General features: G+C 49.0%; 16 non-coding genes across 16 annotated transcripts; all 16 read left to right on the top strand.

Annotated features, from left to right (window-relative positions):
* Positions 1-1486: 1486 nt before the first annotated feature.
* Positions 1487-1562, top strand: Trnaa-ggc (transfer RNA alanine (anticodon GGC)). Its single transcript has one exon. It is a non-coding gene; the product is annotated as a tRNA-Ala (tRNA).
* Positions 1563-3062: 1500 nt separating this feature from the next.
* Positions 3063-3138, top strand: Trnaa-ggc (transfer RNA alanine (anticodon GGC)). Its single transcript has one exon. It is a non-coding gene; the product is annotated as a tRNA-Ala (tRNA).
* A 1504-nt stretch (positions 3139-4642) lies between these two features.
* Trnaa-ggc (transfer RNA alanine (anticodon GGC)) lies at positions 4643-4718 on the top strand. The gene has a single exon. It is a non-coding gene; the product is annotated as a tRNA-Ala (tRNA).
* Positions 4719-6219: 1501 nt separating this feature from the next.
* Trnaa-ggc (transfer RNA alanine (anticodon GGC)) lies at positions 6220-6295 on the top strand. Its single transcript has one exon. It is a non-coding gene; the product is annotated as a tRNA-Ala (tRNA).
* Positions 6296-7785: 1490 nt separating this feature from the next.
* On the top strand, positions 7786-7861 carry Trnaa-ggc (transfer RNA alanine (anticodon GGC)). Its single transcript has one exon. It is a non-coding gene; the product is annotated as a tRNA-Ala (tRNA).
* Positions 7862-10929: 3068 nt separating this feature from the next.
* Trnaa-ggc (transfer RNA alanine (anticodon GGC)) lies at positions 10930-11005 on the top strand. Its single transcript has one exon. It is a non-coding gene; the product is annotated as a tRNA-Ala (tRNA).
* A 1514-nt stretch (positions 11006-12519) lies between these two features.
* On the top strand, positions 12520-12595 carry Trnaa-ggc (transfer RNA alanine (anticodon GGC)). The gene has a single exon. It is a non-coding gene; the product is annotated as a tRNA-Ala (tRNA).
* A 1501-nt stretch (positions 12596-14096) lies between these two features.
* Trnaa-ggc (transfer RNA alanine (anticodon GGC)) lies at positions 14097-14172 on the top strand. Its single transcript has one exon. It is a non-coding gene; the product is annotated as a tRNA-Ala (tRNA).
* A 1515-nt stretch (positions 14173-15687) lies between these two features.
* Positions 15688-15763, top strand: Trnaa-ggc (transfer RNA alanine (anticodon GGC)). Its single transcript has one exon. It is a non-coding gene; the product is annotated as a tRNA-Ala (tRNA).
* A 1491-nt stretch (positions 15764-17254) lies between these two features.
* Positions 17255-17330, top strand: Trnaa-ggc (transfer RNA alanine (anticodon GGC)). Its single transcript has one exon. It is a non-coding gene; the product is annotated as a tRNA-Ala (tRNA).
* A 1515-nt stretch (positions 17331-18845) lies between these two features.
* Trnaa-ggc (transfer RNA alanine (anticodon GGC)) lies at positions 18846-18921 on the top strand. Its single transcript has one exon. It is a non-coding gene; the product is annotated as a tRNA-Ala (tRNA).
* A 1490-nt stretch (positions 18922-20411) lies between these two features.
* On the top strand, positions 20412-20487 carry Trnaa-ggc (transfer RNA alanine (anticodon GGC)). The gene has a single exon. It is a non-coding gene; the product is annotated as a tRNA-Ala (tRNA).
* Positions 20488-21990: 1503 nt separating this feature from the next.
* Trnaa-ggc (transfer RNA alanine (anticodon GGC)) lies at positions 21991-22066 on the top strand. Its single transcript has one exon. It is a non-coding gene; the product is annotated as a tRNA-Ala (tRNA).
* A 1490-nt stretch (positions 22067-23556) lies between these two features.
* On the top strand, positions 23557-23632 carry Trnaa-ggc (transfer RNA alanine (anticodon GGC)). The gene has a single exon. It is a non-coding gene; the product is annotated as a tRNA-Ala (tRNA).
* Positions 23633-25146: 1514 nt separating this feature from the next.
* On the top strand, positions 25147-25222 carry Trnaa-ggc (transfer RNA alanine (anticodon GGC)). The gene has a single exon. It is a non-coding gene; the product is annotated as a tRNA-Ala (tRNA).
* A 1490-nt stretch (positions 25223-26712) lies between these two features.
* Trnaa-ggc (transfer RNA alanine (anticodon GGC)) lies at positions 26713-26788 on the top strand. The gene has a single exon. It is a non-coding gene; the product is annotated as a tRNA-Ala (tRNA).

Genomic DNA, 26788 nt, shown 5'->3' with positions numbered 1-26788 from the left:
GGTCGCGGCGAACCTAAAGGCACGCAAGATGTTGCAAAGCCAGCGTCACAGACTGATATGATGTATACTGACGTAAGGAGAGCAAGATGTAAGTGTGGGGACCGGCTGTTATCGAGGTGTCATCGAGTGCAGATCTGTCTTAGGTATCGCGGCTTAACCTCATTGAAGTCTAGAGGGTGGACAACACGTTGGTCTTAGTCAGAGCGGTGTCCGAATTCTATTTTCGACGTTATACGTGCCACTTTCATTGTGGCCAACTACGATTCGATACAGAATGCACGAAACCTGAAAGACACCCTAACGGATACATAGAGAGTAGTGTTTGTCTGCTGAATAATGGGAGTGCAAGGGTCTGTGTCGTCTATATGGCTGTATGTAGCACCATTAGTCTCCGGGGGGGGCGGGCGTAGCTCAGATGGTAGAGCGCTCGCTTAGTATGCGAGAGGAACTGGGATCAATACCCAGTGCTTCCAGAATTTTTAACACACCTACATGCGCACCTTGCCATGCAAGTGGAATAATTCACAACCAGCAGATGTGTCTAGGAAGATACAAGCGAATGATTAGCATCCACAATTGACAAGCGTGCTGTTATTAGTGCGCAGGAAGCACTCTCCTCCCACGCCTACACTTAATTTAGAAACAGTACAAGTGTTCCTGTAAGATTCTCAAGCCTATGTCGGAAAGATCTGCCTTGCGCTGAGTTCACGTAAATTCCACTGCACATTCCTATTCTTTGCATGCAGTCAGCTGCTACTGGTGTTGTTAGTTGTGACTGCTGATAACAGATGCCGTAGCAATCAATTCATGGAGTGAGTTGTATGTTTTGCGGTAGTCTGTCTCTGACAAGCAAGCACAGGTGACATAGGTGCGAACACAGGAAGCTTGCAGACCCTCGCTGCCTGCAGACACCGAGCAGCCACACTAGGAGGGCGGCCTAAGCCGTAGGCGAAATGTGCTCATTCGCTTTGGCGCGACGTCGAACTATAAATAATGCTGTCACTAGCGTGAGCGTTGCGTGAGCGTCGTGGAAAGTCGGAAAAGTCGGCTGTGAGGGTGAGTGCCAAGTTTGGGGAGCGTTTCGTAGTATGCGCAGTGCAATGGAGACGCGGAAACTTATTGTGGCCCAGTGTTTTGCAGTTGGACGACAAGATTGGTACACAGTAGTAAAGAGCGAGGCACTGAGTTGGCATGAATAATGGAGTGCACAATGGGGCTCGAGATGTGTTTGTTACCTCAGGTGCTGTATGATTGTCGTCAAGGAGTGAAAACGGAGCAATTTGTGACGGCTCTTTCAATTTAAGACGTTAAAAACAGACGGAATTTTCATTTGTAATACCAGAGCATCGAAACTACTTGGTACTTTTGTGTATATGAACGGGTCCGCGCCTTTGTACTCTGCTCCCTTCACCGCTACAAACCAACCAACCATCGTGTCCGTGCGCATCTGAGTCGCAAAGAATGGGGAATAGCGCAGTTTGCTCGTGCATGGGGCGTAGCTCAGTTGGTAGAGCGTTCGCTTGGCATGTGAAAGGTCCAGTGTTCAAGCCGCGGCGCCTGCGTTTTTTGTTGTCAGTGCATGGTAAGTGTTGGTCGCGGCGAACCTAAAGGCACGCAAGATGTTGCAAAGCCAGCGTCACAGACTGATATGATGTATACTGACGTAAGGAGAGCAAGATGTAAGTGTGGGGACCGGCTGTTATCGAGGTGTCATCGAGTGCAGATCTGTCTTAGGTATCGCGGCTTAACCTCATTGAAGTCTAGAGGGTGGACAACACGTTGGTCTTACTCAGAGCGGTGTCCGAATTCTATTTTCGACGTTATACGTGGCCAACTACGATTCGATACAGAATGCACGAAACCTGAAAGACACCCTAACGGATACATAGAGAGTAGTGTTTGTCTGCTGAATAATGGGAGTGCAAGGGTCTGTGTCGTCTATATGGCTGTATGTAGCACCATTAGTCTCCGGGGGGGCGGGCGTAGCTCAGATGGTGGAGCGCTCGCTTAGTATGCGAGAGGAACTGGGATCAATACCCAGTGCTTCCAGAATTTTTAACACACCTACATGCGCACCTTGCCATGCAAGTGGAATAATTCACAACCAGCAGATGTGTCTAGGAAGATACAAGCGAATGATTAGCATCCACAATTGACAAGCGTGCTGTTATTAGTGCGCAGGAAGCACTCTCCTCCCACGCCTACACTTAATTTAGAAACAGTACAAGTGTTCCTGTAAGATTCTCAAGCCTATGTCGGAAAGATCTGCCTTGCGCTGAGTTCACGTAAATTCCACTGCACATTCCTATTCTTTGCATGCAGTCAGCTGCTACTGGTGTTGTTAGTTGTGACTGCTGATAACAGATGCCGTAGCAATCAATTCATGGAGTGAGTTGTATGTTTTGCGGTAGTCTGTCTCTGACAAGCAAGCACAGGTGACATAGGTGCGAACACAGGAAGCTTGCAGACCCTCGCTGCCTGCAGACACCGAGCAGCCACACTAGGAGGGCGGCCTAAGCCGTAGGCGAAATGTGCTCATTCGCTTTGGCGCGACGTCGAACTATAAATAATGCTGTCACTAGCGTGAGCGTTGCGTGAGCGTCGTGGAAAGTCGGAAAAGTCGGCTGCGAGGGTGAGTGCCAAGTTTGGGGAGCGTTTCGTAGTATGCGCAGTGCAATGGAGACGCGGAAACTTATTGTGGCCCAGTGTTTTGCAGTTGGACGACAAGATTGGTACACAGTAGTAAAGAGCGAGGCACTGAGTTGGCATGAATAATGGAGTGCACAATGGGGCTCGAGATGTGTTTGTTACCTCAGGTGCTGTATGATTGTCGTCAAGGAGTGAAAACGGAGCAATTTGTGACGACTCTTTCAATTTAAGACGTTAAAAACAGACGGAATTTTCATTTGTAATACCAGAGCATCGAAACTACTTGGTACTTTTGTGTATATGAACGGGTCCGCGCCTTTGTACTCTGCTCCCTTCACCGCTACAAACCAACCAACCATCGTGTCCGTGCGCATCTGAGTCGCAAGGAATGGGGAATAGCGCAGTTTGCTCGTGCATGGGGCGTAGCTCAGTTGGTAGAGCGTTCGCTTGGCATGTGAAAGGTCCAGTGTTCAAGCCGCGGCGCCTGCGTTTTTTGTTGTCAGTGCATGGTAAGTGTTGGTCGCGGCGAACCTAAAGGCACGCAAGATGTTGCAAAGCCAGCGTCACAGACTGATATGATGTATACTGACGTAAGGAGAGCAAGATGTAAGTGTGGGGACCGGCTGTTATCGAGGTGTCATCGAGTGCAGATCTGTCTTAGGTATCGCGGCTTAACCTCATTGAAGTCTAGAGGGTGGACAACACGTTGGTCTTACTCAGAGCGGTGTCCGAATTCTATTTTCGACGTTATACGTGGCCAACTACGATTCGATACAGAATGCACGAAACCTGAAAGACACCCTAACGGATACATAGAGAGTAGTGTTTGTCTGCTGAATAATGGGAGTGCAAGGGTCTGTGTCGTCTATATGGCTGTATGTAGCACCATTAGTCTTCGGGGGGGGGGGCGGGCGTAGCTCAGATGGTAGAGCGCTCGCTTAGTATGCGAGAGGAACTGGGATCAATACCCAGTGCTTCCAGAATTTTTAACACACCTACATGCGCACCTTGCCATGCAAGTGGAATAATTCACAACCAGCAGATGTGTCTAGGAAGATACAAGCGAATGATTAGCATCGACAATTGACAAGCGTGCTGTTATTAGTGCGCAGGAAGAGCTCTCCTCCCACGCCTACACTTAATTTAGAAACAGTACAAGTGTTCCTGTAAGATTCTCAAGCCTATGTCGGAAAGATCTGCCTTGCGCTGAGTTCACGTAAATTCCACTGCACATTCCTATTCTTTGCATGCAGTCAGCTGCTACTGGTGTTGTTAGTTGTGACTGCTGATAACAGATGCCGTAGCAATCAATTCATGGAGTGAGTTGTATGTTTTGCGGTAGTCTGTCTCTGACAAGCAAGCACAGGTGACATAGGTGCGAACACAGGAAGCTTGCAGACCCTCGCTGCCTGCAGACACCGAGCAGCCACACTAGGAGGGCGGCCTAAGCCGTAGGCGAAATGTGCTCATTCGCTTTGGCGCGACGTCGAACTATAAATAATGCTGTCACTAGCGTGAGCGTTGCGTGAGCGTCGTGGAAAGTCGGAAAAGTCGGCTGTGAGGGTGAGTGCCAAGTTTGGGGAGCGTTTCGTAGTATGCGCAGTGCAATGGAGACGCGGAAACTTATTGTGGCCCAGTGTTTTGCAGTTGGACGACAAGATTGGTACACAGTAGTAAAGAGCGAGGCACTGAGTTGGCATGAATAATGGAGTGCACAATGGGGCTCGAGATGTGTTTGTTACCTCACGTGCTGTATGATTGTCGTCAAGGAGTGAAAACGGAGCAATTTGTGACGGCTCTTTCACTTTAAGACGTTAAAAACAGACGGAATTTTCATTTGTAATACCAGAGCATCGAAACTACTTGGTACTTTTGTGTATATGAACGGGTCCGCGCCTTTGTACTCTGCTCCCTTCACCGCTACAAACCAACCAACCATCGTGTCCGTGCGCATCTGAGTCGCAAAGAATGGGGAATAGCGCAGTTTGCTCGTGCATGGGGCGTAGCTCAGTTGGTAGAGCGTTCGCTTGGCATGTGAAAGGTCCAGTGTTCAAGCCGCGGCGCCTGCGTTTTTTGTTGTCAGTGCATGGTAAGTGTTGGTCGCGGCGAACCTAAAGGCACGCAAGATGTTGCAAAGCCAGCGTCACAGACTGATATGATGTATACTGACGTAAGGAGAGCAAGATGTAAGTGTGGGGACCGGCTGTTATCGAGGTGTCATCGAGTGCAGATCTGTCTTAGGTATCGCGGCTTAACCTCATTGAAGTCTAGAGGGTGGACAACACGTTGGTCTTACTCAGAGCGGTGTCCGAATTCTATTTTCGACGTTATACGTGGCCAAATACGATTCGATACAGAATGCACGAAACCTGAAAGACACCCTAACGGATACATAGAGAGTAGTGTTTGTCTGCTGAATAATGGGAGTGCAAGGGTCTGTGTCGTCTATATGGCTGTATGTAGCACCATTAGTCTTCGGGGGGGGCGGGCGTAGCTCAGATGGTAGAGCGCTCGCTTAGTATGCGAGAGGAACTGGGATCAATACCCAGTGCTTCCAGAATTTTTAACACACCTACATGCGCACCTTGCCATGCAAGTGGAATAATTCACAACCAGCAGATGTGTCTAGGAAGATACAAGCGAATGATTAGCATCGACAATTGACAAGCGTGCTGTTATTAGTGCGCAGGAAGAGCTCTCCTCCCACGCCTACACTTAATTTAGAAACAGTACAAGTGTTCCTGTAAGATTCTCAAGCCTATGTCGGAAAGATCTGCCTTGCGCTGAGTTCACGTAAATTCCACTGCACATTCCTATTCTTTGCATGCAGTCAGCTGCTACTGGTGTTGTTAGTTGTGACTGCTGATAACAGATGCCGTAGCAATCAATTCATGGAGTGAGTTGTATGTTTTGCGGTAGTCTGTCTCTGACAAGCAAGCACAGGTGACATAGGTGCGAACACAGGAAGCTTGCAGACCCTCGCTGCCTGCAGACACCGAGCAGCCACACTAGGAGGGCGGCCTAAGCCGTAGGCGAAATGTGCTCATTCGCTTTGGCGCGACGTCGAACTATAAATAATGCTGTCACTAGCGTGAGCGTTGCGTGAGCGTCGTGGAAAGTCGGAAAAGACGGCTGCGAGGGTGAGTGCCAAGTTTGGGGAGCGTTTCGTAGTATGCGCAGTGCAATGGAGACGCGGAAACTTATTGTGGCCCAGTGTTTTGCAGTTGGACGACAAGATTGGTACACAGTAGTAAAGAGCGAGGCACTGAGTTGGCATGAATAATGGAGTGCACAATGGGGCTCGAGATGTGTTTGTTACCTCACGTGCTGTATGATTGTCGTCAAGGAGTGAAAACGGAGCAATTTGTGACGGCTCTTTCAATTTAAGACGTTAAAAACAAACGGAATTTTCATTTGTAATACCAGAGCATCGAAACTACTTGGTACTTTTGTGTATATGAACGGGTCCGCGCCTTTGTACTCTGCTCCCTTCACCGCTACAAACCAACCAACCATCGTGTCCGTGCGCATCTGAGTCGCAAAGAATGGGGAATAGCGCAGTTTGCTCGTGCATGGGGCGTAGCTCAGTTGGTAGAGCGTTCGCTTGGCATGTGAAAGGTCCAGTGTTCAAGCCGCGGCGCCTGCGTTTTTTGTTGTCAGTGCATGGTAAGTGTTGGTCGCGGCGAACCTAAAGGCACGCAAGATGTTGCAAAGCCAGCGTCACAGACTGATATGATGTATACTGACGTAAGGAGAGCAAGATGTAAGTGTGGGGACCGGCTGTTATCGAGGTGTCATCGAGTGCAGATCTGTCTTAGGTATCGCGGCTTAACCTCATTGAAGTCTAGAGGGTGGACAACACGTTGGTCTTACTCAGAGCGGTGTCCGAATTCTATTTTCGACGTTATACGTGGCCAACTACGATTCGATACAGAATGCACGAAACCTGAAAGACACCCTAACGGATACATAGAGAGTAGTGTTTGTCTGCTGAATAATGGGAGTGCAAGGGTCTGTGTCGTCTATATGGCTGTATGTAGCACCATTAGTCTCCGGGGGGGGCGGGCGTAGCTCAGATGGTGGAGCGCTCGCTTAGTATGCGAGAGGAACTGGGATCAATACCCAGTGCTTCCAGAATTTTTAACACACCTACATGCGCACCTTGCCATGCAAGTGGAATAATTCACAACCAGCAGATGTGTCTAGGAAGATACAAGCGAATGATTAGCATCCACAATTGACAAGCGTGCTGTTATTAGTGCGCAGGAAGCACTCTCCTCCCACGCCTACACTTAATTTAGAAACAGTACAAGTGTTCCTGTAAGATTCTCAAGCCTATGTCGGAAAGATCTGCCTTGCGCTGAGTTCACGTAAATTCCACTGCACATTCCTATTCTTTGCATGCAGTCAGCTGCTACTGGTGTTGTTAGTTGTGACTGCTGATAACAGGTGCCGTAGCAATCAATTCATGGAGTGAGTTGTATGTTTTGCGGTAGTCTGTCTCTGACAAGCAAGCACAGGTGACATAGGTGCGAACACAGGAAGCTTGCAGACCCTCGCTGCCTGCAGACACCGAGCAGCCACACTAGGAGGGCGGCCTAAGCCGTAGGCGAAATGTGCTCATTCGCTTTGGCGCGACGTCGAACTATAAATAATGCTGTCACTAGCGTGAGCGTCGTGGAAAGTCGGAAAAGTCGGCTGCGAGGGTGAGTGCCAAGTTTGGGGAGCGTTTCGTAGTATGCGCAGTGCAATGGAGACGCGGAAACTTATTGTGGCCCAGTGTTTTGCAGTTGGACGACAAGATTGGTACACAGTAGTAAAGAGCGAGGCACTGAGTTGGCATGAATAATGGAGTGCACAATGGGGCTCGAGATGTGTTTGTTACCTCAGGTGCTGTATGATTGTCGTCAAGGAGTGAAAACGGAGCAATTTGTGACGACTCTTTCAATTTAAGACGTTAAAAACAGACGGAATTTTCATTTGTAATACCAGAGCATCGAAACTACTTGGTACTTTTGTGTATATGAACGGGTCCGCGCCTTTGTACTCTGCTCCCTTCACCGCTACAAACCAACCAACCATCGTGTCCGTGCGCATCTGAGTCGCAAGGAATGGGGAATAGCGCAGTTTGCTCGTGCATGGGGCGTAGCTCAGTTGGTAGAGCGTTCGCTTGGCATGTGAAAGGTCCAGTGTTCAAGCCGCGGCGCCTGCGTTTTTTGTTGTCAGTGCATGGTAAGTGTTGGTCGCGGCGAACCTAAAGGCACGCAAGATGTTGCAAAGCCAGCGTCACAGACTGATATGATGTATACTGACGTAAGGAGAGCAAGATGTAAGTGTGGGGACCGGCTGTTATCGAGGTGTCATCGAGTGCAGATCTGTCTTAGGTATCGCGGCTTAACCTCATTGAAGTCTAGAGGGTGGACAACACGTTGGTCTTACTCAGAGCGGTGTCCGAATTCTATTTTCGACGTTATACGTGGCCAACTACGATTCGATACAGAATGCACGAAACCTGAAAGACACCCTAACGGATACATAGAGAGTAGTGTTTGTCTGCTGAATAATGGGAGTGCAAGGGTCTGTGTCGTCTATATGGCTGTATGTAGCACCATTAGTCTTCGGGGGGGGGCGGGCGTAGCTCAGATGGTAGAGCGCTCGCTTAGTATGCGAGAGGAACTGGGATCAATACCCAGTGCTTCCAGAATTTTTAACACACCTACATGCGCACCTTGCCATGCAAGTGGAATAATTCACAACCAGCAGATGTGTCTAGGAAGATACAAGCGAATGATTAGCATCGACAATTGACAAGCGTGCTGTTATTAGTGCGCAGGAAGAGCTCTCCTCCCACGCCTACACTTAATTTAGAAACAGTACAAGTGTTCCTGTAAGATTCTCAAGCCTATGTCGGAAAGATCTGCCTTGCGCTGAGTTCACGTAAATTCCACTGCACATTCCTATTCTTTGCATGCAGTCAGCTGCTACTGGTGTTGTTAGTTGTGACTGCTGATAACAGATGCCGTAGCAATCAATTCATGGAGTGAGTTGTATGTTTTGCGGTAGTCTGTCTCTGACAAGCAAGCACAGGTGACATAGGTGCGAACACAGGAAGCTTGCAGACCCTCGCTGCCTGCAGACACCGAGCAGCCACACTAGGAGGGCGGCCTAAGCCGTAGGCGAAATGTGCTCATTCGCTTTGGCGCGACGTCGAACTATAAATAATGCTGTCACTAGCGTGAGCGTCGTGGAAAGTCGGAAAAGTCGGCTGTGAGGGTGAGTGCCAAGTTTGGGGAGCGTTTCGTAGTATGCGCAGTGCAATGGAGACGCGGAAACTTATTGTGGCCCAGTGTTTTGCAGTTGGACGACAAGATTGGTACACAGTAGTAAAGAGCGAGGCACTGAGTTGGCATGAATAATGGAGTGCACAATGGGGCTCGAGATGTGTTTGTTACCTCACGTGCTGTATGATTGTCGTCAAGGAGTGAAAACGGAGCAATTTGTGACGGCTCTTTCACTTTAAGACGTTAAAAACAGACGGAATTTTCATTTGTAATACCAGAGCATCGAAACTACTTGGTACTTTTGTGTATATGAACGGGTCCGCGCCTTTGTACTCTGCTCCCTTCACCGCTACAAACCAACCAACCATCGTGTCCGTGCGCATCTGAGTCGCAAAGAATGGGGAATAGCGCAGTTTGCTCGTGCATGGGGCGTAGCTCAGTTGGTAGAGCGTTCGTTTGGCATGTGAAAGGTCCAGTGTTCAAGCCGCGGCGCCTGCGTTTTTTGTTGTCAGTGCATGGTAAGTGTTGGTCGCGGCGAACCTAAAGGCACGCAAGATGTTGCAAAGCCAGCGTCACAGACTGATATGATGTATACTGACGTAAGGAGAGCAAGATGTAAGTGTGGGGACCGGCTGTTATCGAGGTGTCATCGAGTGCAGATCTGTCTTAGGTATCGCGGCTTAACCTCATTGAAGTCTAGAGGGTGGACAACACGTTGGTCTTACTCAGAGCGGTGTCCGAATTCTATTTTCGACGTTATACGTGGCCAAATACGATTCGATACAGAATGCACGAAACCTGAAAGACACCCTAACGGATACATAGAGAGTAGTGTTTGTCTGCTGAATAATGGGAGTGCAAGGGTCTGTGTCGTCTATATGGCTGTATGTAGCACCATTAGTCTTCGGGGGGGGCGGGCGTAGCTCAGATGGTAGAGCGCTCGCTTAGTATGCGAGAGGAACTGGGATCAATACCCAGTGCTTCCAGAATTTTTAACACACCTACATGCGCACCTTGCCATGCAAGTGGAATAATTCACAACCAGCAGATGTGTCTAGGAAGATACAAGCGAATGATTAGCATCCACAATTGACAAGCGTGCTGTTATTAGTGCGCAGGAAGCACTCTCCTCCCACGCCTACACTTAATTTAGAAACAGTACAAGTGTTCCTGTAAGATTCTCAAGCCTATGTCGGAAAGATCTGCCTTGCGCTGAGTTCACGTAAATTCCACTGCACATTCCTATTCTTTGCATGCAGTCAGCTGCTACTGGTGTTGTTAGTTGTGACTGCTGATAACAGATGCCGTAGCAATCAATTCATGGAGTGAGTTGTATGTTTTGCGGTAGTCTGTCTCTGACAAGCAAGCACAGGTGACATAGGTGCGAACACAGGAAGCTTGCAGACCCTCGCTGCCTGCAGACACCGAGCAGCCACACTAGGAGGGCGGCCTAAGCCGTAGGCGAAATGTGCTCATTCGCTTTGGCGCGACGTCGAACTATAAATAATGCTGTCACTAGCGTGAGCGTTGCGTGAGCGTCGTGGAAAGTCGGAAAAGTCGGCTGTGAGGGTGAGTGCCAAGTTTGGGGAGCGTTTCGTAGTATGCGCAGTGCAATGGAGACGCGGAAACTTATTGTGGCCCAGTGTTTTGCAGTTGGACGACAAGATTGGTACACAGTAGTAAAGAGCGAGGCACTGAGTTGGCATGAATAATGGAGTGCACAATGGGGCTCGAGATGTGTTTGTTACCTCACGTGCTGTATGATTGTCGTCAAGGAGTGAAAACGGAGCAATTTGTGACGGCTCTTTCACTTTAAGACGTTAAAAACAGACGGAATTTTCATTTGTAATACCAGAGCATCGAAACTACTTGGTACTTTTGTGTATATGAACGGGTCCGCGCCTTTGTACTCTGCTCCCTTCACCGCTACAAACCAACCAACCATCGTGTCCGTGCGCATCTGAGTCGCAAAGAATGGGGAATAGCGCAGTTTGCTCGTGCATGGGGCGTAGCTCAGTTGGTAGAGCGTTCGCTTGGCATGTGAAAGGTCCAGTGTTCAAGCCGCGGCGCCTGCATTTTTTGTTGTCAGTGCATGGTAAGTGTTGGTCGCGGCGAACCTAAAGGCACGCAAGATGTTGCAAAGCCAGCGTCACAGACTGATATGATGTATACTGACGTAAGGAGAGCAAGATGTAAGTGTGGGGACCGGCTGTTATCGAGGTGTCATCGAGTGCAGATCTGTCTTAGGTATCGCGGCTTAACCTCATTGAAGTCTAGAGGGTGGACAACACGTTGGTCTTACTCAGAGCGGTGTCCGAATTCTATTTTCGACGTTATACGTGCCACTTTCATTGTGGCCAACTACGATTCGATACAGAATGCACGAAACCTGAAAGACACCCTAACGGATACATAGAGAGTAGTGTTTGTCTGCTGAATAATGGGAGTGCAAGGGTCTGTGTCGTCTATATGGCTGTATGTAGCACCATTAGTTTCCGGGGGGGCGGGCGTAGCTCAGATGGTAGAGCGCTCGTTTAGTATGCGAGAGGAACTGGGATCAATACCCAGTGCTTCCAGAATTTTTAACACACCTACATGCGCACCTTGCCATGCAAGTGGAATAATTCACAACCAGCAGATGTGTCTAGGAAGATACAAGCGAATGATTAGCATCCACAATTGACAAGCGTGCTGTTATTAGTGCGCAGGAAGCACTCTCCTCCCACGCCTACACTTAATTTAGAAACAGTACAAGTGTTCCTGTAAGATTCTCAAGCCTATGTCGGAAAGATCTGCCTTGCGCTGAGTTCACGTAAATTCCACTGCACATTCCTATTCTTTGCATGCAGTCAGCTGCTACTGGTGTTGTTAGTTGTGACTGCTGATAACAGATGCCGTAGCAATCAATTCATGGAGTGAGTTGTATGTTTTGCGGTAGTCTGTCTCTGACAAGCAAGCACAGGTGACATAGGTGCGAACACAGGAAGCTTGCAGACCCTCGCTGCCTGCAGACACCGAGCAGCCACACTAGGAGGGCGGCCTAAGCCGTAGGCGAAATGTGCTCATTCGCTTTGGCGCGACGTCGAACTATAAATAATGCTGTCACTAGCGTGAGCGTTGCGTGAGCGTCGTGGAAAGTCGGAAAAGTCGGCTGTGAGGGTGAGTGCCAAGTTTGGGGAGCGTTTCGTAGTATGCGCAGTGCAATGGAGACGCGGAAACTTATTGTGGCCCAGTGTTTTGCAGTTGGACGACAAGATTGGTACACAGTAGTAAAGAGCGAGGCACTGAGTTGGCATGAATAATGGAGTGCACAATGGGGCTCGAGATGTGTTTTTTACCTCAGGTGCTGTATGATTGTCGTCAAGGAGTGAAAACGGAGCAATTTGTGACGGCTCTTTCAATTTAAGACGTTAAAAACAGACGGAATTTTCATTTGTAATACCAGAGCATCGAAACTACTTGGTACTTTTGTGTATATGAACGGGTCCGCGCCTTTGTACTCTGCTCCCTTCACCGCTACAAACCAACCAACCATCGTGTCCGTGCGCATCTGAGTCGCAAAGAATGGGGAATAGCGCAGTTTGCTCGTGCATGGGGCGTAGCTCAGTTGGTAGAGCGTTCGCTTGGCATGTGAAAGGTCCAGTGTTCAAGCCGCGGCGCCTGCGTTTTTTGTTGTCAGTGCATGGTAAGTGTTGGTCGCGGCGAACCTAAAGGCACGCAAGATGTTGCAAAGCCAGCGTCACAGACTGATATGATGTATACTGACGTAAGGAGAGCAAGATGTAAGTGTGGGGACCGGCTGTTATCGAGGTGTCATCGAGTGCAGATCTGTCTTAGGTATCGCGGCTTAACCTCATTGAAGTCTAGAGGGTGGACAACACGTTGGTCTTACTCAGAGCGGTGTCCGAATTCTATTTTCGACGTTATACGTGGCCAACTACGATTCGATACAGAATGCACGAAACCTGAAAGACACCCTAACGGATACATAGAGAGTAGTGTTTGTCTGCTGAATAATGGGAGTGCAAGGGTCTGTGTCGTCTATATGGCTGTATGTAGCACCATTAGTCTTCGGGGTGGGCGGGCGTAGCTCAGATGGTAGAGCGCTCGCTTAGTATGCGAGAGGAACTGGGATCAATACCCAGTGCTTCCAGAATTTTTAACACACCTACATGCGCACCTTGCCATGCAAGTGGAATAATTCACAACCAGCAGATGTGTCTAGGAAGATACAAGCGAATGATTAGCATCCACAATTGACAAGCGTGCTGTTATTAGTGCGCAGGAAGAGCTCTCCTCCCACGCCTACACTTAATTTAGAAACAGTACAAGTGTTCCTGTAAGATTCTCAAGCCTATGTCGGAAAGATCTGCCTTGCGCTGAGTTCACGTAAATTCCACTGCACATTCCTATTCTTTGCATGCAGTCAGCTGCTACTGGTGTTGTTAGTTGTGACTGCTGATAACAGATGCCGTAGCAATCAATTCATGGAGTGAGTTGTATGTTTTGCGGTAGTCTGTCTCTGACAAGCAAGCACAGGTGACATAGGTGCGAACACAGGAAGCTTGCAGACCCTCGCTGCCTGCAGACACCGAGCAGCCACACTAGGAGGGCGGCCTAAGCCGTAGGCGAAATGTGCTCATTCGCTTTGGCGCGACGTCGAACTATAAATAATGCTGTCACTAGCGTGAGCGTTGCGTGAGCGTCGTGGAAAGTCGGAAAAGTCGGCTGTGAGGGTGAGTGCCAAGTTTGGGGAGCGTTTCGTAGTATGCGCAGTGCAATGGAGACGCGGAAACTTATTGTGGCCCAGTGTTTTGCAGTTGGACGACAAGATTGGTACACAGTAGTAAAGAGCGAGGCACTGAGTTGGCATGAATAATGGAGTGCACAATGGGGCTCGAGATGTGTTTGTTACCTCACGTGCTGTATGATTGTCGTCAAGGAGTGAAAACGGAGCAATTTGTGACGGCTCTTTCACTTTAAGACGTTAAAAACAGACGGAATTTTCATTTGTAATACCAGAGCATCGAAACTACTTGGTACTTTTGTGTATATGAACGGGTCCGCGCCTTTGTACTCTGCTCCCTTCACCGCTACAAACCAACCAACCATCGTGTCCGTGCGCATCTGAGTCGCAAAGAATGGGGAATAGCGCAGTTTGCTCGTGCATGGGGCGTAGCTCAGTTGGTAGAGCGTTCGCTTGGCATGTGAAAGGTCCAGTGTTCAAGCCGCGGCGCCTGCGTTTTTTGTTGTCAGTGCATGGTAAGTGTTGGTCGCGGCGAACCTAAAGGCACGCAAGATGTTGCAAAGCCAGCGTCACAGACTGATATGATGTATACTGACGTAAGGAGAGCAAGATGTAAGTGTGGGGACCGGCTGTTATCGAGGTGTCATCGAGTGCAGATCTGTCTTAGGTATCGCGGCTTAACCTCATTGAAGTCTAGAGGGTGGACAACACGTTGGTCTTACTCAGAGCGGTGTCCGAATTCTATTTTCGACGTTATACGTGCCATTTTCATTGTGGCCAACTACGATTCGATACAGAATGCACGAAACCTGAAAGACACCCTAACGGATACATAGAGAGTAGTGTTTGTCTGCTGAATAATGGGAGTGCAAGGGTCTGTGTCGTCTATATGGCTGTATGTAGCACCATTAGTCTTCGGGGGGGGCGGGCGTAGCTCAGATGGTAGAGCGCTCGCTTAGTATGCGAGAGGAACTGGGATCAATACCCAGTGCTTCCAGAATTTTTAACACACCTACATGCGCACCTTGCCATGCAAGTGGAATAATTCACAACCAGCAGATGTGTCTAGGAAGATACAAGCGAATTATTAGCATCGACAATTGACAAGCGTGCTGTTATTAGTGCGCAGGAAGAGCTCTCCTCCCACGCCTACACTTAATTTAGAAACAGTACAAGTGTTCCTGTAAGATTCTCAAGCCTATGTCGGAAAGATCTGCCTTGCGCTGAGTTCACGTAAATTCCACTGCACATTCCTATTCTTTGCATGCAGTCAGCTGCTACTGGTGTTGTTAGTTGTGACTGCTGATAACAGATGCCGTAGCAATCAATTCATGGAGTGAGTTGTATGTTTTGCGGTAGTCTGTCTCTGACAAGCAAGCACAGGTGACATAGGTGCGAACACAGGAAGCTTGCAGACCCTCGCTGCCTGCAGACACCGAGCAGCCACACTAGGAGGGCGGCCTAAGCCGTAGGCGAAATGTGCTCATTCGCTTTGGCGCGACGTCGAACTATAAATAATGCTGTCACTAGCGTGAGCGTTGCGTGAGCGTCGTGGAAAGTCGGAAAAGTCGGCTGTGAGGGTGAGTGCCAAGTTTGGGGAGCGTTTCGTAGTATGCGCAGTGCAATGGAGACGCGGAAACTTATTGTGGCCCAGTGTTTTGCAGTTGGACGACAAGATTGGTACACAGTAGTAAAGAGCGAGGCACTGAGTTGGCATGAATAATGGAGTGCACAATGGGGCTCGAGATGTGTTTGTTACCTCACGTGCTGTATGATTGTCGTCAAGGAGTGAAAACGGAGCAATTTGTGACGGCTCTTTCACTTTAAGACGTTAAAAACAGACGGAATTTTCATTTGTAATACCAGAGCATCGAAACTACTTGGTACTTTTGTGTATATGAACGGGTCCGCGCCTTTGTACTCTGCTCCGTTCACCGCTACAAACCAACCAACCATCGTGTCCGTGCGCATCTGAGTCGCAAAGAATGGGGAATAGCGCAGTTTGCTCGTGCATGGGGCGTAGCTCAGTTGGTAGAGCGTTCGCTTGGCATGTGAAAGGTCCAGTGTTCAAGCCGCGGCGCCTGCGTTTTTTGTTGTCAGTGCATGGTAAGTGTTGGTCGCGGCGAACCTAAAGGCACGCAAGATGTTGCAAAGCCAGCGTCACAGACTGATATGATGTATACTGACGTAAGGAGAGCAAGATGTAAGTGTGGGGACCGGCTGTTATCGAGGTGTCATCGAGTGCAGATCTGTCTTAGGTATCGCGGCTTAACCTCATTGAAGTCTAGAGGGTGGACAACACGTTGGTCTTACTCAGAGCGGTGTCCGAATTCTATTTTCGACGTTATACGTGGCCAACTACGATTCGATACAGAATGCACGAAACCTGAAAGACACCCCAACGGATACATAGAGAGTAGTGTTTGTCTGCTGAATAATGGGAGTGCAAGGGTCTGTGTCGTCTATATGGCTGTATGTAGCACCATTAGTCTTCGGGGGGGGGCGGGCGTAGCTCAGATGGTAGAGCGCTCGCTTAGTATGCGAGAGGAACTGGGATCAATACCCAGTGCTTCCAGAATTTTTAACACACCTACATGCGCACCTTGCCATGCAAGTGGAATAATTCACAACCAGCAGATGTGTCTAGGAAGATACAAGCGAATGATTAGCATCGACAATTGACAAGCGTGCTGTTATTAGTGCGCAGGAAGAGCTCTCCTCCCACGCCTACACTTAATTTAGAAACAGTACAAGTGTTCCTGTAAGATTCTCAAGCCTATGTCGGAAAGATCTGCCTTGCGCTGAGTTCACGTAAATTCCACTGCACATTCCTATTCTTTGCATGCAGTCAGCTGCTACTGGTGTTGTTAGTTGTGACTGCTGATAACAGATGCCGTAGCAATCAATTCATGGAGTGAGTTGTATGTTTTGCGGTAGTCTGTCTCTGACAAGCAAGCACAGGTGACATAGGTGCGAACACAGGAAGCTTGCAGACCCTCGCTGCCTGCAGACACCGAGCAGCCACACTAGGAGGGCGGCCTAAGCCGTAGGCGAAATGTGCTCATTCGCTTTGGCGCGACGTCGAACTATAAATAATGCTGTCACTAGCGTGAGCGTCGTGGAAAGTCGGAAAAGTCGGCTGTGAGGGTGAGTGCCAAGTTTGGGGAGCGTTTCGTAGTATGCGCAGTGCAACGGAGACGCGGAAACTTATTGTGGCCCAGTGTTTTGCAGTTGGACGACAAGATTGGTACACAGTAGTAAAGAGCGAGGCACTGAGTTGGCATGAATAATGGAGTGCACAATGGGGCTCGAGATGTGTTTGTTACCTCAGGTGCTGTATGATTGTCGTCAAGGAGTGAAAACGGAGCAATTTGTGACGGCTCTTTCACTTTAAGACGTTAAAAACAGACGGAATTTTCATTTGTAATACCAGAGCATCGAAACTACTTGGTACTTTTGTGTATATGAACGGGTCCGCGCCTTTGTACTCTGCTCCCTTCACCGCTACAAACCAACCAACCATCGTGTCCGTGCGCATCTGAGTCGCAAAGAATGGGGAATAGCGCAGTTTGCTCGGGCATGGGGCGTAGCTCAGTTGGTAGAGCGTTCGCTTGGCATGTGAAAGGTCCAGTGTTCAAGCCGCGGCGCCTGCATTTTTTGTTGTCAGTGCATGGTAAGTGTTGGTCGCGGCGAACCTAAAGGCACGCAAGATGTTGCAAAGCCAGCGTCACAGACTGATATGATGTATACTGACGTAAGGAGAGCAAGATGTAAGTGTGGGGACCGGCTGTTATCGAGGTGTCATCGAGTGCAGATCTGTCTTAGGTATCGCGGCTTAACCTCATTGAAGTCTAGAGGGTGGACAACACGTTGGTCTTACTCAGAGCGGTGTCCGAATTCTATTTTCGACGTTATACGTGCCATTTTCATTGTGGCCAACTACGATTCGATACAGAATGCACGAAACCTGAAAGACACCCTAACGGATACATAGAGAGTAGTGTTTGTCTGCTGAATAATGGGAGTGCAAGGGTCTGTGTCGTCTATATGGCTGTATGTAGCACCATTAGTCTTCGGGGGGGGCGGGCGTAGCTCAGATGGTAGAGCGCTCGCTTAGTATGCGAGAGGAACTGGGATCAATACCCAGTGCTTCCAGAATTTTTAACACACCTACATGCGCACCTTGCCATGCAAGTGGAATAATTCACAACCAGCAGATGTGTCTAGGAAGATACAAGCGAATTATTAGCATCGACAATTGACAAGCGTGCTGTTATTAGTGCGCAGGAAGAGCTCTCCTCCCACGCCTACACTTAATTTAGAAACAGTACAAGTGTTCCTGTAAGATTCTCAAGCCTATGTCGGAAAGATCTGCCTTGCGCTGAGTTCACGTAAATTCCACTGCACATTCCTATTCTTTGCATGCAGTCAGCTGCTACTGGTGTTGTTAGTTGTGACTGCTGATAACAGATGCCGTAGCAATCAATTCATGGAGTGAGTTGTATGTTTTGCGGTAGTCTGTCTCTGACAAGCAAGCACAGGTGACATAGGTGCGAACACAGGAAGCTTGCAGACCCTCGCTGCCTGCAGACACCGAGCAGCCACACTAGGAGGGCGGCCTAAGCCGTAGGCGAAATGTGCTCATTCGCTTTGGCGCGACGTCGAACTATAAATAATGCTGTCACTAGCGTGAGCGTTGCGTGAGCGTCGTGGAAAGTCGGAAAAGTCGGCTGTGAGGGTGAGTGCCAAGTTTGGGGAGCGTTTCGTAGTATGCGCAGTGCAATGGAGACGCGGAAACTTATTGTGGCCCAGTGTTTTGCAGTTGGACGACAAGATTGGTACACAGTAGTAAAGAGCGAGGCACTGAGTTGGCATGAATAATGGAGTGCACAATGGGGCTCGAGATGTGTTTGTTACCTCACGTGCTGTATGATTGTCGTCAAGGAGTGAAAACGGAGCAATTTGTGACGGCTCTTTCACTTTAAGACGTTAAAAACAGACGGAATTTTCATTTGTAATACCAGAGCATCGAAACTACTTGGTACTTTTGTGTATATGAACGGGTCCGCGCCTTTGTACTCTGCTCCGTTCACCGCTACAAACCAACCAACCATCGTGTCCGTGCGCATCTGAGTCGCAAAGAATGGGGAATAGCGCAGTTTGCTCGTGCATGGGGCGTAGCTCAGTTGGTAGAGCGTTCGCTTGGCATGTGAAAGGTCCAGTGTTCAAGCCGCGGCGCCTGCGTTTTTTGTTGTCAGTGCATGGTAAGTGTTGGTCGCGGCGAACCTAAAGGCACGCAAGATGTTGCAAAGCCAGCGTCACAGACTGATATGATGTATACTGACGTAAGGAGAGCAAGATGTAAGTGTGGGGACCGGCTGTTATCGAGGTGTCATCGAGTGCAGATCTGTCTTAGGTATCGCGGCTTAACCTCATTGAAGTCTAGAGGGTGGACAACACGTTGGTCTTACTCAGAGCGGTGTCCGAATTCTATTTTCGACGTTATACGTGGCCAACTACGATTCGATACAGAATGCACGAAACCTGAAAGACACCCCAACGGATACATAGAGAGTAGTGTTTGTCTGCTGAATAATGGGAGTGCAAGGGTCTGTGTCGTCTATATGGCTGTATGTAGCACCATTAGTCTTCGGGGGGGGCGGGCGTAGCTCAGATGGTAGAGCGCTCGCTTAGTATGCGAGAGGAACTGGGATCAATACCCAGTGCTTCCAGAATTTTTAACACACCTACATGCGCACCTTGCCATGCAAGTGGAATAATTCACAACCAGCAGATGTGTCTAGGAAGATACAAGCGAATGATTAGCATCGACAATTGACAAGCGTGCTGTTATTAGTGCGCAGGAAGAGCTCTCCTCCCACGCCTACACTTAATTTAGAAACAGTACAAGTGTTCCTGTAAGATTCTCAAGCCTATGTCGGAAAGATCTGCCTTGCGCTGAGTTCACGTAAATTCCACTGCACATTCCTATTCTTTGCATGCAGTCAGCTGCTACTGGTGTTGTTAGTTGTGACTGCTGATAACAGATGCCGTAGCAATCAATTCATGGAGTGAGTTGTATGTTTTGCGGTAGTCTGTCTCTGACAAGCAAGCACAGGTGACATAGGTGCGAACACAGGAAGCTTGCAGACCCTCGCTGCCTGCAGACACCGAGCAGCCACACTAGGAGGGCGGCCTAAGCCGTAGGCGAAATGTGCTCATTCGCTTTGGCGCGACGTCGAACTATAAATAATGCTGTCACTAGCGTGAGCGTCGTGGAAAGTCGGAAAAGTCGGCTGTGAGGGTGAGTGCCAAGTTTGGGGAGCGTTTCGTAGTATGCGCAGTGCAACGGAGACGCGGAAACTTATTGTGGCCCAGTGTTTTGCAGTTGGACGACAAGATTGGTACACAGTAGTAAAGAGCGAGGCACTGAGTTGGCATGAATAATGGAGTGCACAATGGGGCTCGAGATGTGTTTGTTACCTCAGGTGCTGTATGATTGTCGTCAAGGAGTGAAAACGGAGCAATTTGTGACGGCTCTTTCACTTTAAGACGTTAAAAACAGACGGAATTTTCATTTGTAATACCAGAGCATCGAAACTACTTGGTACTTTTGTGTATATGAACGGGTCCGCGCCTTTGTACTCTGCTCCCTTCACCGCTACAAACCAACCAACCATCGTGTCCGTGCGCATCTGAGTCGCAAAGAATGGGGAATAGCGCAGTTTGCTCGGGCATGGGGCGTAGCTCAGTTGGTAGAGCGTTCGCTTGGCATGTGAAAGGTCCAGTGTTCAAGCCGCGGCGCCTGCATTTTTTGTTGTCAGTGCATGGTAAGTGTTGGTCGCGGCGAACCTAAAGGCACGCAAGATGTTGCAAAGCCAGCGTCACAGACTGATATGATGTATACTGACGTAAGGAGAGCAAGATGTAAGTGTGGGGACCGGCTGTTATCGAGGTGTCATCGAGTGCAGATCTGTCTTAGGTATCGCGGCTTAACCTCATTGAAGTCTAGAGGGTGGACAACACGTTGGTCTTACTCAGAGCGGTGTCCGAATTCTATTTTCGACGTTATACGTGCCATTTTCATTGTGGCCAACTACGATTCGATACAGAATGCACGAAACCTGAAAGACACCCTAACGGATACATAGAGAGTAGTGTTTGTCTGCTGAATAATGGGAGTGCAAGGGTCTGTGTCGTCTATATGGCTGTATGTAGCACCATTAGTCTCCGGGGGGGCGGGCGTAGCTCAGATGGTAGAGCGCTCGCTTAGTATGCGAGAGGAACTGGGATCAATACCCAGTGCTTCCAGAATTTTTAACACACCTACATGCGCACCTTGCCATGCAAGTGGAATAATTCACAACCAGCAGATGTGTCTAGGAAGATACAAGCGAATGATTAGCATCCACAATTGACAAGCGTGCTGTTATTAGTGCGCAGGAAGCACTCTCCTCCCACGCCTACACTTAATTTAGAAACAGTACAAGTGTTCCTGTAAGATTCTCAAGCCTATGTCGGAAAGATCTGCCTTGCGCTGAGTTCACGTAAATTCCACTGCACATTCCTATTCTTTGCATGCAGTCAGCTGCTACTGGTGTTGTTAGTTGTGACTGCTGATAACAGATGCCGTAGCAATCAATTCATGGAGTGAGTTGTATGTTTTGCGGTAGTCTGTCTCTGACAAGCAAGCACAGGTGACATAGGTGCGAACACAGGAAGCTTGCAGACCCTCGCTGCCTGCAGACACCGAGCAGCCACACTAGGAGGGCGGCCTAAGCCGTAGGCGAAATGTGCTCATTCGCTTTGGCGGGACGTCGAACTATAAATAATGCTGTCACTAGCGTGAGCGTCGTGGAAAGTCGGAAAAGTCGGCTGTGAGGGTGAGTGCCAAGTTTGGGGAGCGTTTCGTAGTATGCGCAGTGCAATGGAGACGCGGAAACTTATTGTGGCCCAGTGTTTTGCAGTTGGACGACAAGATTGGTACACAGTAGTAAAGAGCGAGGCACTGAGTTGGCATGAATAATGGAGTGCACAATGGGGCTCGAGATGTGTTTGTTACCTCACGTGCTGTATGATTGTCGTCAAGGAGTGAAAACGGAGCAATTTGTGACGGCTCTTTCACTTTAAGACGTTAAAAACAGACGGAATTTTCATTTGTAATACCAGAGCATCGAAACTACTTGGTACTTTTGTGTATATGAACGGGTCCGCGCCTTTGTACTCTGCTCCGTTCACCGCTACAAACCAACCAACCATCGTGTCCGTGCGCATCTGAGTCGCAAAGAATGGGGAATAGCGCAGTTTGCTCGTGCATGGGGCGTAGCTCAGTTGGTAGAGCGTTCGCTTGGCATGTGAAAGGTCCAGTGTTCAAGCCGCGGCGCCTGCGTTTTTTGTTGTCAGTGCATGGTAAGTGTTGGTCGCGGCGAACCTAAAGGCACGCAAGATGTTGCAAAGCCAGCGTCACAGACTGATATGATGTATACTGACGTAAGGAGAGCAAGATGTAAGTGTGGGGACCGGCTGTTATCGAGGTGTCATCGAGTGCAGATCTGTCTTAGGTATCGCGGCTTAACCTCATTGAAGTCTAGAGGGTGGACAACACGTTGGTCTTACTCAGAGCGGTGTCCGAATTCTATTTTCGACGTTATACGTGGCCAACTACGATTCGATACAGAATGCACGAAACCTGAAAGACACCCCAACGGATACATAGAGAGTAGTGTTTGTCTGCTGAATAATGGGAGTGCAAGGGTCTGTGTCGTCTATATGGCTGTATGTAGCACCATTAGTCTTCGGGGGGGGCGGGCGTAGCTCAGATGGTAGAGCGCTCGCTTAGTATGCGAGAGGAACTGGGATCAATACCCAGTGCTTCCAGAATTTTTAACACACCTACATGCGCACCTTGCCATGCAAGTGGAATAATTCACAACCAGCAGATGTGTCTAGGAAGATACAAGCGAATGATTAGCATCGACAATTGACAAGCGTGCTGTTATTAGTGCGCAGGAAGAGCTCTCCTCCCACGCCTACACTTAATTTAGAAACAGTACAAGTGTTCCTGTAAGATTCTCAAGCCTATGTCGGAAAGATCTGCCTTGCGCTGAGTTCACGTAAATTCCACTGCACATTCCTATTCTTTGCATGCAGTCAGCTGCTACTGGTGTTGTTAGTTGTGACTGCTGATAACAGATGCCGTAGCAATCAATTCATGGAGTGAGTTGTATGTTTTGCGGTAGTCTGTCTCTGACAAGCAAGCACAGGTGACATAGGTGCGAACACAGGAAGCTTGCAGACCCTCGCTGCCTGCAGACACCGAGCAGCCACACTAGGAGGGCGGCCTAAGCCGTAGGCGAAATGTGCTCATTCGCTTTGGCGCGACGTCGAACTATAAATAATGCTGTCACTAGCGTGAGCGTCGTGGAAAGTCGGAAAAGTCGGCTGTGAGGGTGAGTGCCAAGTTTGGGGAGCGTTTCGTAGTATGCGCAGTGCAACGGAGACGCGGAAACTTATTGTGGCCCAGTGTTTTGCAGTTGGACGACAAGATTGGTACACAGTAGTAAAGAGCGAGGCACTGAGTTGGCATGAATAATGGAGTGCACAATGGGGCTCGAGATGTGTTTGTTACCTCAGGTGCTGTATGATTGTCGTCAAGGAGTGAAAACGGAGCAATTTGTGACGGCTCTTTCACTTTAAGACGTTAAAAACAGACGGAATTTTCATTTGTAATACCAGAGCATCGAAACTACTTGGTACTTTTGTGTATATGAACGGGTCCGCGCCTTTGTACTCTGCTCCCTTCACCGCTACAAACCAACCAACCATCGTGTCCGTGCGCATCTGAGTCGCAAAGAATGGGGAATAGCGCAGTTTGCTCGGGCATGGGGCGTAGCTCAGTTGGTAGAGCGTTCGCTTGGCATGTGAAAGGTCCAGTGTTCAAGCCGCGGCGCCTGCATTTTTTGTTGTCAGTGCATGGTAAGTGTTGGTCGCGGCGAACCTAAAGGCACGCAAGATGTTGCAAAGCCAGCGTCACAGACTGATATGATGTATACTGACGTAAGGAGAGCAAGATGTAAGTGTGGGGACCGGCTGTTATCGAGGTGTCATCGAGTGCAGATCTGTCTTAGGTATCGCGGCTTAACCTCATTGAAGTCTAGAGGGTGGACAACACGTTGGTCTTACTCAGAGCGGTGTCCGAATTCTATTTTCGACGTTATACGTGCCATTTTCATTGTGGCCAACTACGATTCGATACAGAATGCACGAAACCTGAAAGACACCCTAACGGATACATAGAGAGTAGTGTTTGTCTGCTGAATAATGGGAGTGCAAGGGTCTGTGTCGTCTATATGGCTGTATGTAGCACCATTAGTCTCCGGGGGGGCGGGCGTAGCTCAGATGGTAGAGCGCTCGCTTAGTATGCGAGAGGAACTGGGATCAATACCCAGTGCTTCCAGAATTTTTAACACACCTACATGCGCACCTTGCCATGCAAGTGGAATAATTCACAACCAGCAGATGTGTCTAGGAAGATACAAGCGAATGATTAGCATCCACAATTGACAAGCGTGCTGTTATTAGTGCGCAGGAAGCACTCTCCTCCCACGCCTACACTTAATTTAGAAACAGTACAAGTGTTCCTGTAAGATTCTCAAGCCTATGTCGGAAAGATCTGCCTTGCGCTGAGTTCACGTAAATTCCACTGCACATTCCTATTCTTTGCATGCAGTCAGCTGCTACTGGTGTTGTTAGTTGTGACTGCTGATAACAGATGCCGTAGCAATCAATTCATGGAGTGAGTTGTATGTTTTGCGGTAGTCTGTCTCTGACAAGCAAGCACAGGTGACATAGGTGCGAACACAGGAAGCTTGCAGACCCTCGCTGCCTGCAGACACCGAGCAGCCACACTAGGAGGGCGGCCTAAGCCGTAGGCGAAATGTGCTCATTCGCTTTGGCGCGACGTCGAACTATAAATAATGCTGTCACTAGCGTGAGCGTTGCGTGAGCGTCGTGGAAAGTCGGAAAAGTCGGCTGTGAGGGTGAGTGCCAAGTTTGGGGAGCGTTTCGTAGTATGCGCAGTGCAATGGAGACGCGGAAACTTATTGTGGCCCAGTGTTTTGCAGTTGGACGACAAGATTGGTACACAGTAGTAAAGAGCGAGGCACTGAGTTGGCATGAATAATGGAGTGCACAATGGGGCTCGAGATGTGTTTGTTACCTCACGTGCTGTATGATTGTCGTCAAGGAGTGAAAACGGAGCAATTTGTGACGGCTCTTTCACTTTAAGACGTTAAAAACAGACGGAATTTTCATTTGTAATACCAGAGCATCGAAACTACTTGGTACTTTTGTGTATATGAACGGGTCCGCGCCTTTGTACTCTGCTCCGTTCACCGCTACAAACCAACCAACCATCGTGTCCGTGCGCATCTGAGTCGCAAAGAATGGGGAATAGCGCAGTTTGCTCGTGCATGGGGCGTAGCTCAGTTGGTAGAGCGTTCGCTTGGCATGTGAAAGGTCCAGTGTTCAAGCCGCGGCGCCTGCGTTTTTTGTTGTCAGTGCATGGTAAGTGTTGGTCGCGGCGAACCTAAAGGCACGCAAGATGTTGCAAAGCCAGCGTCACAGACTGATATGATGTATACTGACGTAAGGAGAGCAAGATGTAAGTGTGGGGACCGGCTGTTATCGAGGTGTCATCGAGTGCAGATCTGTCTTAGGTATCGCGGCTTAACCTCATTGAAGTCTAGAGGGTGGACAACACGTTGGTCTTACTCAAAGCGGTGTCCGAATTCTATTTTCGACGTTATACGTGGCCAACTACGATTCGATACAGAATGCACGAAACCTGAAAGACACCCTAACGGATACATAGAGAGTAGTGTTTGTCTGCTGAATAATGGGAGTGCAAGGGTCTGTGTCGTCTATATGGCTGTATGTAGCACCATTAGTCTTCGGGGGGGGCGGGCGTAGCTCAGATGGTAGAGCGCTCGCTTAGTATGCGAGAGGAACTGGGATCAATACCCAGTGCTTCCAGAATTTTTAACACACCTACATGCGCACCTTGCCATGCAAGTGGAATAATTCACAACCAGCAGATGTGTCTAGGAAGATACAAGCGAATGATTAGCATCGACAATTGACAAGCGTGCTGTTATTAGTGCGCAGGAAGAGCTCTCCTCCCACGCCTACACTTAATTTAGAAACAGTACAAGTGTTCCTGTAAGATTCTCAAGCCTATGTCGGAAAGATCTGCCTTGCGCTGAGTTCACGTAAATTCCACTGCACATTCCTATTCTTTGCATGCAGTCAGCTGCTACTGGTGTTGTTAGTTGTGACTGCTGATAACAGATGCCGTAGCAATCAATTCATGGAGTGAGTTGTATGTTTTGCGGTAGTCTGTCTCTGACAAGCAAGCACAGGTGACATAGGTGCGAACACAGGAAGCTTGCAGACCCTCGCTGCCTGCAGACACCGAGCAGCCACACTAGGAGGGCGGCCTAAGCCGTAGGCGAAATGTGCTCATTCGCTTTGGCGCGACGTCGAACTATAAATAATGCTGTCACTAGCGTGAGCGTCGTGGAAAGTCGGAAAAGTCGGCTGTGAGGGTGAGTGCCAAGTTTGGGGAGCGTTTCGTAGTATGCGCAGTGCAACGGAGACGCGGAAACTTATTGTGGCCCAGTGTTTTGCAGTTGGACGACAAGATTGGTACACAGTAGTAAAGAGCGAGGCACTGAGTTGGCATGAATAATGGAGTGCACAATGGGGCTCGAGATGTGTTTGTTACCTCACGTGCTGTATGATTGTCGTCAAGGAGTGAAAACGGAGCAATTTGTGACGGCTCTTTCACTTTAAGACGTTAAAAACAGACGGAATTTTCATTTGTAATACCAGAGCATCGAAACTACTTGGTACTTTTGTGTATATGAACGGGTCCGCGCCTTTGTACTCTGCTCCCTTCACCGCTACAAACCAACCAACCATCGTGTCCGTGCGCATCTGAGTCGCAAAGAATGGGGAATAGCGCAGTTTGCTCGGGCATGGGGCGTAGCTCAGTTGGTAGAGCGTTCGCTTGGCATGTGAAAGGTCCAGTGTTCAAGCCGCGGCGCCTGCA

Source organism: Schistocerca gregaria, chromosome 9 (assembly GCF_023897955.1).
Source record: "Schistocerca gregaria isolate iqSchGreg1 chromosome 9, iqSchGreg1.2, whole genome shotgun sequence".
Lineage (NCBI taxonomy): Eukaryota > Metazoa > Arthropoda > Insecta > Orthoptera > Acrididae > Schistocerca > Schistocerca gregaria.
The sequence above is the reverse complement of the archived record's forward strand: the minus strand, read 5'-3'. Positions and strand labels throughout refer to the sequence as shown.